Consider the following 13816-nt stretch of genomic DNA (forward strand, 5'->3'; position numbering starts at 1 on the left):
CTGCCGCGCCCAGCGCCGGCGTTCCCTGTCAGGGGTGGGTTCGCTCCCCAAAACCCAGGAAAGCGGGGGTGGGGCGGTGCGGAGAGCAGGTGGTGCCGTGCTCAAAAACCGTGAAATGCGCCCGAAGCACCGGGACCCAGAGGGATGATGCTAAAAGCTGAGGAGGACACCCACTGCCCCAACGGGAGCCATTACCTATCTGTGGGTCCTTACCCCCCGCCCCCGACTAGCCGACGATCTGTCTCAATGGCCGAAGCCACTGCCGCCTCCGCCTCCTGAGCAAGCAGGCCTCTAGTTCAAGGCCAGCAGGGCACTTCGCTGCAAGTGGCGACATAGTTCAGGCTCTCTAAAGAATAGAGAGTTTTTGTAAACTGAGCGTTTTAAGTATATATATAAAGGAACATCTAAAAGCAGAGTTCTTAACTTGGACCTCCTGGATATCCTGGGTAATCTTGGCTGGCTGGCTGTGAAGCTTCTGCGATAGGCTGCAGAGTTTTATGTATCTGTGCGTTTTTCTAGGGAGATGGACCACGGTTTTCATGAGATTCCTAAAGGAGTCTGTGATACCAGAAAAGTTAAATATCACTGATTTTTTAATGTTTATTAATTTTTGAGAGAGCACACGGAGGTGTGCTCTCTTAATCTATTAATTATTAGTATTAATATTATATATATTATTATATATTATATAATATTAATCTATTTAATCTATTAATAAAATAATAAATTTTATTAATTTTTGGTGGGGGTGGGGCAGAGAGAGGGAGAGAGAGAATCCAAGCAGGCTCTGCACTGTTAGCGGAGCCTGACCTCACCAATGGTAAGATCATGACCGGAGTTGGATGCTTAACCGAATGAACCACCCAGGCGCCCCTAAATAATACTGATTTTTTAAAAATTTTTAATGTTTATTTTTGAGAGAGAGAGAGACAGAGTGCAAGCAAGGGAGGGGCAGAGAGAAAGGGAGAGGGAGACACAGAATCTGAAGCAGGCTCCAAGCTCAGAACTGTCAGCACAGAGCCCAATGTGGGGCTAGAACTCACAAACTGTGAGATCATGACCTGAGCCAAAGTCAGAGGCTTAATGGACTGAGCCACCCAAGTGCCCCAGTAATACTGATATTAAAGGGAAAGGTTCATGGCTACCACAAATAATGGGAAATACAAATGGAAATGTTAGATTTGCAACTCCTACCCAGACCCTTCCATCTCTAGACCTCTGTGCAGGCTCCCCTCTGTTCATCCTAATGTGTCTTACCTTCCCTTTGCCCAGTTCTTTCTTTTTTTTTTTTTTTTTTTTCTTTTTTTTTTAAATTTTTTTTTCAACGTTTATTTATTTTTGGAACAGAGAGAGACAGAGCATGAACGGGGGAAGGGCAGAGAGAGAGGGAGACACAGAATCAGAAACAGGCTCCAGGCTCTGAGCCATCAGCCCAGAGCCTGACGCGGGGCTCGAACTCACAGACCGCGAGATCGTGACCTGGCTGAAGTCGGACGCTTAACCGACTGCGCCACCCAGGCGCCCCTGCCCAGTTCTTTCTTGATCTTTGCTTGTGATAAGACTGCCTGTGCAGGGACCACCCTCCTACATGAAGTGATAGACTGAGCAGAGCAAGTTGGAAAGTCCTAGAAAAGGGTGGTGTAGGCACTGCCCAAACAGAACTCCTTGCCATCTTTGCTGGTGACTCTGGGACCTGCCCTTGAATGGTGATCTTACCTGCAGATTTTTGTGGGCTCTGGAGTGCAGACACCTGCTTCTCTTGATGTATCGGCTAAATACAAAGATGGCCCTCAAACTTCAGTGTGTGGAGTCAAGGAAAAGTGGTTGCCTCTGAGAACTGGGCAATTGGGGAATGGAGCTGGGGTGTTTGCTTTTTTCATTTATATCCTTTGAACCTTTTGTATGTTTTAACTGTGTGTGTTTCACATATTCAAAAAATAATAATTGTTTCAGCTCATCCCAAGGAAGCTTATTAGAAATTCAGTTTTCCATCCTCATTTCCCTGGGATTCTGAGTCAGTAGATCTGGGATGGAATCCAAGAGTGTGCATTTTAATGAACTCCCCAGGGGTTTCTGAAGTGGGTGGATCATTGACCACACTTTGATGGACAGTGATGTGGAGGGAAATCTTGGGCTTTGTGCGTCAGATCCACTACAGAAATCCCAGCCCAGCCACTACCTAGCTATGGGAACTTCAGCCACCTCACTTAGCTTCCTCTTGCTCATCTGTAAAATGAGGATAATAATCCCTACCTCACTGGCTGAGAGTAATAAAATCATGTCTGTAAAGCACATTTGGCATAGTAGGTGTTTAGTAACTATTTTCTAGCTATTTAACTAGAGGATGCTCTGTGAAATGTATTAAACAGAAGCCAGAGCAGGAAGAGATGAGACCAAGGTTAATAAGCTTGGAAAATAGCCACAACGATAGGAAAAGCTCAGTGCCTGCTATGTATGTGCCAGATGTGTTTGCAACCCCAAGGAAGGAAGCCAACTATTAAAAGTTTAATGATCTGTTTTGACTACTTCAATAAATGGATGATAGGATCTAAGTCACCCACCAGAGTGAAGAAGGTGTCACAGAAAGGGCAAGGTTTGGGGGGTGGGGCGCCTGGGTGGCTCAGTCGGTTAAGCATCCGACTTTGGCTCAAGTCATGATCTCACTGTTCATGGGTTCGAGCCCCATATTGGGCTCTATGCTGACAGCTCAGAGCCTGGAGCCTGCTTCAGATTCTGTGTCTCCCTCTCTGCTCCTCCCCCACTCGCCCTCTGTCTCTCAAAAATGAATAAACATTAAATTTTTTTTTAAAAAAGAAAGGTCAAGGCTTGCACTGAGTCAGAGGGGCAGGAAGTGGAAGGGCATTTAAGACAAAGGAATCAGTGTGCACAAAGTCCCAAATCAGGAGAGAAGACCTTGTCTGGGAAATGACAAAGAGCTCAGCATATTTGAAAAAGCTGGAAAGGAGATAAAACAGGGAGCTAAGCTAGATGGGCACCATACAATCAGGAATACCCTATATCGTACAGAAAGTGGGCCTCCTGGGCACTGGGGTCTCCTGAGAGATTTTTTTACATTTAAAGTGCCAGATTCCACCTAATGGAGAAATGGCTGTCTCCAAGTCTGGGGCAGGAAATATGCGAGATGAGTCTGCCTGAGATATTTTGTCATGCCAGAAAGTAAAGAGGCTAGTCAAGACCACTGTGTGTCAAAAGGACTCAGATGCCATCTTTAAAGGGACTCCCACAGGCCAAAGACAGGACAACTTGAGCATCCAAAAGAATAATGATTACAATGGGTCAAAACACCAAATATATAAAGATCCAGAAGTTAGGCCCACAGTTCCTAAAGTTACAAAAAAAACAAAAACAAAAACAAAAACAAAAACTTATAGGTTGCTTTTGGTGACCAGCACCAATTCATTTTTCTGAAAACTGAGAATAAAGAGAAAGAATTAAGTCTGTATCTTTCCTTTCTTATACAAACCCTATCTCATAGTAACCAAAGAGTTTATGAGGGAAAAATCTTTATAGATGTATTAGCTAATGAATGCAGAAGGAATAATAAAATTAGTGGTGCCTAGGTGGCTCAATCGGTTAAGTGTCCGACTTCAGCTCAGGTCATGATCTCATGGTTCATGGGTTCGAGCCCCACGTTGGGCTCTATGCTGACAGCTCACAGCCTGGAGCCTGCTTTGGATTCTGTGTCTCCCTCTGTCTCTGGCCCTCCTCTGTTCACGCTCTGTCTCTCAAAAATAAATGTTTAAAAAATAAAATAAAATTTAGAAGAAAACATCATCTATTGGCAACCCCAAATGAAATAATGGATCCAGGCAATGATCATCAAAGCTTCCTAGTGATGGGGTATATGGGCAACTTCATAAAGACTGATCAGGCTGTTGTCAGCTGAATCTACAGATCGATCTCACATCACTGAAAGTGAAACCACAGGATATTATGTGCTTCTGGATATGACCCAGTAGGAAACTCATAGCACCACCTATGAAGTATTTTTACTTCTCCCTCATTTTCCCTCCAAAAGAAACCTCTAAACCTGAAAGTAATCAAGCTTCTAGCTTGACCAATACAAAAGAAATGCAGAGGACAGAGGAACATGCTAAATGACCCAAGGAGTCAATCAGTCAAATTCATAAAATAGGAAAATCTAATCAGCAAAACTAAAGGGCAACCGATGGAATGGGAGAAGATATTTGCAAATGACATATCAGATAAAGGGTTAGTATCCAAAATCTATGAAGAACTTATCAAACTCAACACCCAAAAACCAAATAATCCAGTGAAGAAATGGGAAAAAGACATGAATAGACACTTTTCCAAAGAAGACATCCAGATGGCCAACAGACACATGAAAAAAAAATGCTCAACATCACTCATCATCAAGGAAATGCAAATTAAAACCATAAAATAAGAAAATCTATATTCAAATGACCTATTCAATAAATACATGGCCTAGGAAAAAAGATGGGAAAAGGAAAATGTTATCAATTTTAAAGACTTAAGAGACATATCAACCAGATGCAGTATGTGAACCTTGTTTGGGTCTTGATTCAAACAAACCAACTGTAAAAAATATATTTCCGGAACAGTTGGGTAATATTGAACAAAGAGTGGGTTTTAAGAAATATTAAGAAATTGTTAATTTTGCTATATGTGTTATAATGGTATTGTGATTTTTTAAAAGGATTTATCTATAGAGATACATTTTGATGTATTTATGAGTGAAATTATATGATATTTGGATTTACTTTAAAATAATACAGTTTTAGGGGCACCTAATTGGCTCAGCCAATTAAGCATCCCAACTTCTCTTAGGTCATGATCTCATAGTCCGTGAGTTCGAGCCCCATGTTGGGTTCTGTGCTGACAGCTTGGAGCCTGGAGCCTACTTCGGATTCTGTGTCTCCCTCTCTTTCTGCCCCTCCCCTGCTTGCACTCTGTCTCTCTCTCTCTGTGCGTCTCTCTCTCTCAAAGATAAATAAACATTTAAAAAATTACAAAAAAAAAAATAATACAGCTTTAAAAAGAATGAGGTGGGTGGGGAGCAGATGAAAAAAGAATGGCCAGATGTTGACAGTGTTGAAGTTGGGTGATGAGTACACAGGCATACATTATATTGTTTTCTCTGTTTTTGTGTAGGTTTGAAAATTACCATGAAACTGCTTTGTTTTACAGATGTTGGGCCTTTTACAGAACTCACCTCCTACCTTTCCAACAACTCTGTAAGTTCCCCTATGTTTACATAATAGGAAATTGAGGTTCACAGAGCTAAAGGCCTGCCCCCAGTCACACCATGGGCAAACGGGAAGCCAAGATTCAAACAGAAGGTTTTCTATCCACAAAGCCTGTCCACCTGTGCCAGGATAGAGATTCCAGACACCTGCCTCCCACCCCCAAAAGAAGCCTTCCCTGACTGTCCCTGAGGACCTTAGGAACAGGAAAATACTAAGAGTGACAGTCAGTGAAGGCCCTTGTGAGCCGAAAGACCCTGGGATAGCTGATCCAACCTCATGCAACAGAGCTGGTCACAGCCACCACTTACACCTGAGGTCAGCTCAAGGTCACATTGCTAACTGGATAAGAACTAGGCCTTTCAGTTCCCATTGGTCTTTGTTCAAAATCCAGACAGATTCTCCTATAGGCTTGTAGGCACAGATGTTGACAGTAGTTTGTGCCTCATTTTCCCCAGGAAAGGATATGCATGAGCTGAGAGGGAGGCAGGACGGCAGGTAGCTAAGAGCACAAGTTTGGAAGGAAGGCCTCTGTTCAAATCCCAGGTTAGCCACTTTCTGGCTGTATGCCCATTAGTGAGCACCTCGTAAAATGAGTTGGTGTGGGTTTCTTCTGCTATTACACAATTAGGTCTGTTGTACCTCTGGCCCTTTTGCTAAATGAGAATACCTGGCTGGAAGCCCTGTGTGAGGGAGAATCACAGATAGCAGAGTCAGGAGGCTTCTATTCTGTGGTGCCAACATCCACACTGCAAGCTCTAGGTGACTAGTAAAAAAATTTTTTTTTAATATTTTATCATTTTTTTGAGAGCAAATATGAGCGGTCAGTGTGTGTGTGTGTGTGTGTGTATGTGTGTGTGTGTGTGTGTGTGTTGAGAGAGAGAATCCTAAGCAGGCTCCACACTGTCAGTGCAGAGCCAGATGTGGGGTTCAATCCCATGGACTGGGAGATCATGACCTAAGCCGAAATTAAAAGTCAGATGCTTAACCGACTGAGCCAACCAGGAGCCCCTGACCTCAGATATTTAATTTAATTTATTTAGAGAAGAGCCATACTGTTTTCTGCCTGGGAGAAATGTTACCTGCACTTTGGAAACTTGAGTATAGAGAAGTATAGGACAGTAGGTTGGAGCGGTTATCCAACCCCCTCTCCATTCCCATCCACCCCAGGTTGTGTATGAGCTTATTATATACTGAGTAGATACAAAAGAATATTATAAACTATGTGTAGGGCATACAAATAACAGTACAAGTGACATCCATGAGCTTACTAACTAGCTTAAGGAATAAAATGTCTTATTTTAGTTCACTTTTCTCCCTCCTCCCTTCTTCCATAACCTGTTGACTTTGAGCCCAAAGCCTCCATGGATTTTTTTCAAGCCAACTGACTCCTGTCTCCTCTTTAGTTGGCTAAGAGAATATTCTTGACTGCTACTTCCACCTGATTCATTCATCAAGATCTCTCATTCTCTTCCACATTCCAAGCACCTGTTGAAATTTCTCATTCATCAGTTATCCATCTTTAAAACTGAAACGCCCCAACATGGCCTCACCAAGCCCCCTTAACTGTTTTCTTTATCTCCGACAGAATTTGTCACCTTCTAAATGATTTCTTTGGTTTATTTATGTCTCTTCTTATTAGAATATAAGCTCCAGGATGGCAGAAATTTTTATCAGATTTATTTCACTGCTCTACCATCGCCTAGAAGAAGACTTTTCATATAATATGACTTCAATGAATACCTGTTAAATGAAGTCTTCTTTCTAGTTCTCTTTGCTGTTGAGTGTTTAGTACTTTTAGAATTTACTATACTTCTTTTTCACTGGAGTCTCAAGAAAGATGGGAGCCCAACATGGGTGCTACTAGTGCCTCCTGAACTAGAAGTCTCAAAGTCAGTGGTTCTTAATGTGTGTGTGTGGGGGGGGGGGGGGGGGAGGGATTGAGGACCCTTATAAGATTTTGATGAAACCTACAGAATCTATAAATCAGCATTTACATCTAAAATTTTACATATAGTTTATGAAGACCATGAACTTCATCTTAAGGACCTGTGATCTTAAAACATTTCTGGAAAGATGCATAGAAACTGTTAACTTGGTTGTCCCAGAGAGGAGGAAGTGAGGAGTTCTCATTTCATTATGTACCCTGTACATTTCAATTTTGTATAAAGTGTAAGTTTAAAGTTGTAGAAACTAGTTAAATATTTTAAAGGAACCTATGTTCTGGCACTTAGGGGTGATCACAAACTCACATGTCTTCAGGGGCCAGGGAGGTAAACGCACTTGGCCAATGGTGGTGGTTGGGGCTGTTGCTAATCAGAACTTGGATATCCCACTCAAAGTGCTTAACTTTCACAGCACGGAAAACATGGTGTTGATCAAACTCGATATCCCCACTGTCAGCCCTGAGAGGACTATTGGTTAGCAACCTCTGTTTTGCCCTCTGCTTAGAGTGATAGAAATCCTAGGTTGTGTTTGAAAACCTTTCTGGGTAGTCAAAGAATCCTCAGTGCTAGGGTATGCAGAATCTCTGAAGCGGCAGAAGGAAAAAGAAAATAGAAAACCTCTTGGAAATGACCTGGGAGCTCCAGAGAAAATGGTGGTGCATGACACAAATTTTACAAAGGGGTAGCCAAGTCTCCCTTTTGCCTATTTGTCCAACCCCTACCTAGTGGGGCCTCCCAGTCCCATTAGAGAACAAAGGGAGGATGGTAGACAATGACAACACCAGGTATGAGAGACAGATGGGGTAGGTCTAGGTCCAGGAAGGAGAGCTAACCTCAGGGCAGGCTTCATGAAGGTGGACCAGGAGTCAGTCCCTGAAGGGTCTGGGCTGAATATCAAGTGGAGAGGTGGGAGGGCTGTATTCCTAGCAGAGTAAACAGTAGGATCAAAGGTTCCAGGTAGAAAATCAAGAGGCCTCTTTGGAGAAGAGAATTCATGAGGTTTGGCTCATGGGAAGAAACACAGGAAATAAGCTTGGAAAGCTAGGTTCCACAGGATTAGGTGCTCCTGGTCCTCTAATTTACATTTGGAATGAAGCTAAGGAACTGTTTTTTCCCCTGTGACCACTTCATCCTGCAGAGCCTGTGTACTTGGCCCCATAGAACCACCAGAGGAAGGCTTGGTTGGGGTCCCCCAGTGACTAACCACTGCTCCATGACCAAGTTCCCCCAGGTAGTCATTGACTTACAGAGGCTCTGAGGCCCTGAATGGGTTATAGATGTATCTCAGTCCATCCTCTTCCTCCTGAGCAATTAACTAAAATTCAGGGAAGAGAGAAGTCCATCAAGACCCAGAGATGGGATGTATGTTGCCCAGGGTCTCAGAGCAAATTGACGGGCTCACTCTCCTCTTTTTTTCTCAGGCTGTCTCTTAAAAATAAAAAAGCTTATTTATTTATTTTGAGAGAGAGAGAGAAAGAGAGAAAGCATGCGCACAAGCAGGGGAGGGGCAGAGAGAAAGGGAGAGAATCCCAAGCAGGCTCCTCACCGTCAACATGCTGCCTGACATGGGGCTTGATCCCACAAACTATGAGATCATGACCTGAGCTTAACCAACTGAGCCACCTAGGTGCCCCGCACCAGGCTGCCTCTTGAGGTTTACATGTCAACTCCAAGTACATCTCAACGATCGCCACCACAATCCTCTTCATATTTACCCCATGAGGTGCCAGGCCTCATGCCATGTTCCTGATGTGAGCATTAGCTCACTGAGTTCTAAGAATAAGCCTATAATATAGATACCACAATTATTCCCATCATCAGATGAGGAACTAAAGCTCCAAATAGGGGGGGTGGAGGGTAAAATAGCTTTCTCCTGAAAGATAGAGCTGAGATTCCGACTCAGAGTCATTCAACTACAGAGCCCATGTACATCAGATGAATGAAACCTCACTGTGGCAGTGAAGAATGAGGACACAAGAATCCTCAAGGCTTGTGGGCAGCATTTCCAGTGGCTAAAAGGGTTGAACAGGGCAAGTGCAGCCCCAATAGTTCTTCCTGTAGAACCCAAAAGAGGTACCAGCCACCAACAGCCAGGATTTTCATCTGATTCATTTTCCCCCACTAGGGACTATTCAAATGTAACCTCCATGAGGGCAAAGGATTTGAGCCAGCCAGCAGCTGAGAGATCTAATGTGAATAATGGAGGGCAGGAGGGCATGTGCACTTGAATGACAGTGACTTGGTGACAGAACCTTTAAAATGCTCCCAGATGAGCAGAGTGGCTAAAGTAATCTCATTAGGAATTATTCTGCCAGGTGATAAATAACATTAGTAAAGCAAAGTTCAGCCTGAATTATCATTTGGGATAAACCTGGATTAGCTAAGAGCAGGAGTTTCTCCCATCCATTCAAATGCAGTTATTTATGGGGCATTATGTGTGCAAAGCCCTTTGCCACATCTCAGGAGCTGAGAACTGGAAGGAAGTGCAGGTGTCAGCCACCAGGTTGCAGGTGGGAAAGCTAAAGCCCAGAGAAAGTTTACTTGAGAAGGTAGGGAGCCCCAGGCCTGCTTCTAGCTCTGCCTCCTCAGCCCTCACAGCTGGGCAGAATTCCAAAGTCATCAGCTGGACCAGGCTCTGTACTACAATACCCAAAGTAACATTTCTCAATTCAACAAGGGGCTGGACTGGGATAGGTCCCCACCTCTCTGTGCTACGGGTCCCCAGGAATTGAATGACTTGGCCTCCCTCCCAGACCCCAGCACACAAGCTCCTGCCTTCCAGCAGATCCTGACTGAGCTCACAACTGTCTGCTGACCCCTTGTGGTCACTGTGGGATCTGTCCTGGCCCAGTAGCCTGGGCCTTGGTTGCTCCTCTGGGACATTCTGGCCTAGTAACCTCACTTCTCAAGGCGCTTTCCCACCACTTACCTTGTGGGGTCCTCCCTACAATCCCAGGAGGCTAGGAGAGCCAGGATCCCCACTCCCACTTTACAAATGAGTGGCAGCATCCTGCAATCCAGTCCTAAATCCACCATGAATTCCTTACTTAACCTTGACAAATCAGTTCCCCTCTCCCTGCCTCACTTACCCACCAGTAAAATAAGAGAAGTGACCTGCACCAGGCAGCCCTAAGGTTTTTTGAGCCCCACAAACTCCTAGAGTGGAGAGGTGACTTGCCCACCCAAGGTCAGAGTGAAGCCAGGCAGAAGCACTCCCAGCCGGCAGGCCACCCCACTTCTCCCCACTGATCAGGAAAACTGAGAGGAATCACAGCAAACAAGAAAATGAGTTCTTCCACCTTTGTGTTCTGATTATGTGCTGAAGGGCCACATGGATAGTTGAGTGGATGGATGGAGGAATGGATGGATGGATGGATGGATGGATGGATGGACGGACAGACGGACTACTGGGGTGGATATGTAAGAATTCTGGGTTCACTCTGAGCTGCAGCTGTAGCAGCCAGCTGCCTCCCCCTGCTCCCTGACAAGCTGCGGCTATAATTCTAGCTGTCTAGCCCCTTGGCAGCCCACATTCCCCTGCTGGGGTTCCAAAGCCACTGCCCCAGTCTGACAGCCTGGAGCTGGGACCCGCCATGAGGGGATTGAGTCTTCATTTAAGACTTCCTCCCCGCCATGTCACTGACCACCGTGGCCAACAGCAGTAGCCAGGAAGAAAGTCAGCGGCCAAGGCCATGAATAGGCCCACAACATGGGTATCCCTCACAGAGCAATTTCTGCAGCCAACAATGGCTGGAATTGGGTTCGGTGCTGACAGTGAGGCTCAGGATCACCAGAGTGACTGGATGGTATGGAAAGAGTGTGCCCTATGCATTTCATGGGCTGGATCAAACGTACTGACTCTGAGCAAGTTCCTTAGCCTCTCTGTGCCTTGGTTTTCTCACCTGTGAAATGGACATCATACCTGACAACTATTGTGAGGATTGAATGAGGTAAAATATGAAATGCCTTGCATGAAACAGGTGCTCAGTAAATAGAAGCTCCCTCCTTTTGTTCCAGGTCATGGAGAAATTCTGGAAGGAAAACAAGGTCCACTGTGCACCCAGTACATTTTATACACTGGGAATTTTTTCCAAGTACTCTAAAGTAGTAACATGCATGTGGTGATAGAGGAGGAGGGAATGAAATGTATTTTCAGCAAGAATTAAAGGTGTGCTGAAACAGACTCGATCCCTTTCAAAGAGATTATATTCATCTGTGCCCTGCCCTCAGCATAGCTCCTCAGACACAAAAGATATCCCACAGAGATTTCCTGAGGGTGAAACTGGGAACATGTCTTCACAGCCAGTGGGCAGTAGGTGGGACTCCTGTGCCCTACTTCATCTCGCTCATCTCTATCTCCCTAGCCCAGCCTAACTCTCCTTAAACAGCCTATCCATCCCAGGATCACTGACAAGGTCTTCTTAGCCACCTGGCAGAAGGCAGACCTGGGCTTTAGTCCAGCTGCTATTACAGCTGAGGCTCCTGCAAGACCATCTGTGAAATCATGCTCCAGAAGGCTCTAGGTCCCAGGCCCTCCACTTTCAACTAGAGTAATAAAGATGGGGAACTTAACACATGGTGGTTAGGAGATGGTCTTCAGAGTGAGACAGGCTTAGGGTGGCTTTTGTCACTTATTAGGTGCCCAACCTTAGACAGGATTCTTACTCTCTGAGCCTTCTCACCTATAAAATGGGGCTAATAAAATTACCCACTTTGTCATTGGGAGGATTCAATGACTCATGTTTGAAAAGAGCTGAGCCTTGTGCCTGGCACATGAGTGCTAAATAAATGTTAATATGGCAAAAGTCTTGATTACCATAATGGGCTTCCAGGCAAAATTTCATTTGAACTAATAGTTTCACACATGTGTGCATGCATGCATGTGTATCCACTGAACTAAAGAATCTCTAAACCTCCTTAACTTCAAGATTCTATTTCTTGAACAATATCATCCCATCCAACACCCCTCCATTCTTTCCTTGCTGATTTTTCTTCTCTTTAAACTTCTTTTTCCCACCCAACAATTAAGTGGAGTCTCCAGAATTCTATCATGTCTTGTTCCCTGCTTAAATGCAACATCCCATTTTTAATTTAAAAAAAAAATTAATGTTTATTTATTTTTGAGAGAGAGGGAGACAGAGTGCAAATGGGAGAAGGGCAGAGACAGAGGGAGACACAGAATCTGAAGCAGGCTCCAGGCTCTGAGCTGTCAGCAGAGAGCCCAATGCAGGGCTCGAACTCACAGACCTCGAGATCATCACCTAAGCCAAAGTAGGACGCTTAACTGAGCCACCCAGGCACCCCTTTTTAATTTTTTTTTAACATTTATTTATTTTTGAGAGATAGAGACAAAGCATGAGTGGGGGAGGGTCAGAGAGAAAGGTAGACACAGAAGCCAAAGCAGGCTCCAGGCTCCGAGGTGTCACCACAGAGCCCAACAAGGGGCTCAAACCCACAAACTGTGAGATCATGACCTGAGCCAAAGTTGGACGTCCAACCGACTGAGCCACCGAGGTGCCACAACATTCCCTGGTTTTTAATGTGAAAATGGGAAGACTAAGTCCACACAATCAGAGGTGAAGTAGTGACCTATAACATGACTCATTAGGTTGACATCTCAGCTCCACCACCTGCTCCACTCCCAAGGATCCCCCAATCCTTCCAGCCACAGCAAGAGAATGCAAAGACCCTCAGCCAAGGCCAGCCATCCAGGGGAGAAGTGTGCATGTGGCTGGAGGCTAGACTGGGGTAAGGCTCAGAGAGAATGCATAAAATGAGATCCAGGAAGCAGGGAGACCCCGGGGACAGTTTGGAGAAAGAGGGGCTGGGGCTGCTCTGTGTGTCCTGTAAAGACTCCAGGATCCCCAGAGCCTTTCCCCTTTCCTGGTACATCAGCTGATGGTCAAGGGAAAATATTTGTGGAAAGGAAACAAATACACCAAATTTAGGAAAGACACCAAAGCGCTAACAATGGTTGATCTAACAGAAGAGGTCTTTGGCAAATGTGGTCATATTGCTTGTATGATAAAATTTAAACATTGAAAATATTAAAATAAAATTTAAATATTGAAAATCAATTATTCTAATCAATTGTGATCAGCCAAGGAAACAGATAAGAGTCTGGGAAAAGACTGCTTTTACCCCTACTGAAAAGCAGCACACTCCAGTTCTCAAAGGAAGACCATAAAGGAGGAAAAGAAAAACATCATGAACATCTCCCCCTCCCCCTCCATCTGCAGGCCACCTGGGCTGGGGACTCCTGGAAATTCAGCCTAGAGGAAGGTCTGCTGCCAGGCAGCAAGACTGGAGAGGGCATGGTGAGGACAGTGAGAACAGCCACTGAGAGTACTGATGTCCTTACCTAGCAGGTGTTGTGATGCAGAATGACCACTCCATGGCAGTAAGGAAACCTGCTTCTAGTTCTCTGCCATTAACATGCTGCATGACCTTGGGTATATCAGGTCACCTCTCTGGCCTCAGTTTCCTTATCTGGAAAATGAGGGGACTTGGTTAACTTAAAAAATATATATATACTAGGCCCTTGCTCTATGCACTGTGCTAAAGCTATAATACAAAGAGGAACCAGTCGTTTATTTAAAAAAAAACAAAAAAAATAAAAAAACA

This window comes from Prionailurus bengalensis, chromosome D3 (genome assembly GCF_016509475.1).
Source record: "Prionailurus bengalensis isolate Pbe53 chromosome D3, Fcat_Pben_1.1_paternal_pri, whole genome shotgun sequence".
Lineage (NCBI taxonomy): Eukaryota > Metazoa > Chordata > Mammalia > Carnivora > Felidae > Prionailurus > Prionailurus bengalensis.